Source organism: Palaemon carinicauda, chromosome 14 (assembly GCF_036898095.1).
Source record: "Palaemon carinicauda isolate YSFRI2023 chromosome 14, ASM3689809v2, whole genome shotgun sequence".
Lineage (NCBI taxonomy): Eukaryota > Metazoa > Arthropoda > Malacostraca > Decapoda > Palaemonidae > Palaemon > Palaemon carinicauda.
This window is the reverse complement of record NC_090738.1, coordinates 30,910,036-30,912,535: the sequence shown is the minus strand read 5'-3', so window position 1 is coordinate 30,912,535 and position 2,500 is coordinate 30,910,036. Positions and strand designations below refer to the sequence as shown.

The window sequence follows — 2,500 nt, the reverse complement described above, 5'->3', positions numbered from 1 at the left end:
GTGTGCGCGCGCGTATAGATAGATAGACAGAAATCTTACATAAAATGAAACGATTGATTCAAGTCTAATTTTTTTCATGTTCTCTCTCTCTCTCTCTCTCTCTCTCTCTCTCTCTCTCTCTCTCTCAGTGTATAAATATGTATACATATATAAATATACAGATATACATATACAAACATAAGTATAAACGAATATACATAATCAGGACGGAAAGTTAGTGACTCCCCAGGACATGAGACCACAATTAGAAGAAGGATAAGCATGGAATTCATAGCTTTGAGTAAACAAAATAAGATGATGAAAAGTACAATACTCTTTCCTCTAAAAAGAAGAGTATTTAATCACATGGTCCCATCAGTATTAACTCAAGCATCAGAAGCTCGGAGCCTTACTAAAACCTTAGAACATAAGCTAGTTATAACTCAAAGAAAGAATAATGATGGGAATAACACTAAGACAGATAAATTGCAACATGGATACGAGAGCAAACTAAAATATCGGATATTTTAACAACATATAAGAAAAAGAATGACAAAATAAATTGGTAAAAAGAATAACAAAATGAAGGATTGCAAATGAAACAAGGGAAGGAAGAGGTGACGATGGATTGACGAGCTAAGAAAATTTGCAGGTAAGGACTGGCATAGATAGGCCATAAACAGGCGGGAGTGGAAGGATTAGCAATGACTGCTGACGATGATGAGATCATATATATATATATATATATATATATAGTACCTTAACAGAACCTTATCACATGACTGACCAAATCGTAGATACATGAGATAGCGTGAAGTTTCAACAATCCTCGGCCACGGAATTATTAATATCTGTAAATATTTAAACAAACATAAACATCTTTCCAGCAAAGCGTCCTGAAATCGTTTGATATTGAGAGAAGCGCTGGAAATCCAAAGGCAGAAAGAGAGCGAGAGGCTTTGCGAAGAAATAAGAGATTCATTTCAGAGGAACACGTTGGAACCAATGTAGCTGCCCTGTCGTGCCATTAGTCTAAAGGGAGGCGCGCAACTTTACCTGATGACTGGCCGCATTTACTCCTCGTTTCTGAACGATCGAGTTAACGAGCTTGACAACTATTCTTGAATGGAGAGACATCATTCTTATTTAGTCTTTTGCCTTACGGTTGTGTGTGTGCGTGCGTGTAGGTTTTAGAACGAGGCAATGCATGTATAAAATGTGTGCTACTTTTTGTCGTATTTTTGTGTTTTCTGTTATATTTTTTCTATTTTTAGAGAGAATATTTTTTTTCAGTTCTTAAAGGAGATAGAGGTCGAGATAGCTATATGGGAACAAACCAATCTCTTCTATAGTAATCATAAATGTGAAGTAGGCCTAATGATTACAGAGAACTTCTCCTTTTCATATTAAAATTGATTTGTTATTAATATGAATTTCCAGAATTTCCAATATATAACGGTATACTATAGAATTCATGTGCAGTGGAGGGAGTGTTCTTTATCGGCAGGTAAAATAGTCTCTTCTTACTCTCTTCTTCGACAGTATTCCCATCAGTAAAACTGTTAGTAACATCAGTTCATAAGAATAAGACTAGGATAAACTTGATTCCTTGTAACTCAAACTTGAAAAGGGTAATGAACAGTTGAGTGTCATAAAAGATACTAATGGAGCATGATCCTTGAGGCGAAATCGAGTTGATTGAGTGCGAGTACACGTGGCCGTGACTGTTGACTGACCAGTATTTGTAAGGTATGTCTGGACGAATGAAAGATTCTACAGGAATGGAATCAATGAAAAATTAATGGATATTAAATCATTTTTTCGAAAACAAGAAAAATGACATAAGAATACCGTTGGATCAAGCAAGGAAGCGAATGTACATAGCAAATACTGTTGATAAAGCAGTTTCTTGAAAAGTTTCAACGTAAATGTGAAAACTGAAGGAGCCAAATATAAGAAAATAAACTTATAATAAAGTAAGCATAGTTGTAATGTGGACTGTATTTAATTTAGATGGAAACTAGGTAGATGGAGGAATGCCTAAAAAAAGTGGGAAAATATAAATGAGTTGCTCACACATGAATCTAAGAATGATTTGAAAGGGAGATAAAAATGTATGGCACAAGGAATGCAGCAGGGTACTTTCAAAAGATAAGGAAGACACTTCAATTGGCTATTGAAGCAAAGGTTGAAATGCATTAAGCGATTATTGAAAAAATCCTTCTTTATTGAAGTGAAGTGAACGCAAATGAACACAAATATGGAAACTTTTTATTCCATAAGAGTTGAGGATAGAAAATGTGGATATAAACAGAATCAAGAGGTAAAATCAAAAAGATAGAATAAGAGAAATGATGGATGACAGTCAGTTGAGGTGGTTAGATCATGTGAAAAGAATGGCGTGCGACGGTTTGGTGAACAGGTTTCAGAGGTATTGAGCGGGTTGCGTCGATGGTATAAAAGATTTGCTGCAATAGATAGGCAATTTGCCTGCGAGAATGAAAGGTCATTTGCTTTTGAA

General features: G+C 35.2%; 1 long non-coding RNA gene across 1 annotated transcript in view; it reads right to left on the bottom strand.

Annotated features, from left to right (window-relative positions):
- Window positions 1-2,500, bottom strand: part of LOC137653150 (uncharacterized) — a 307,109-nt gene that overhangs the window by 192,409 nt on the left and 112,200 nt on the right. The window lies entirely within an intron of this gene.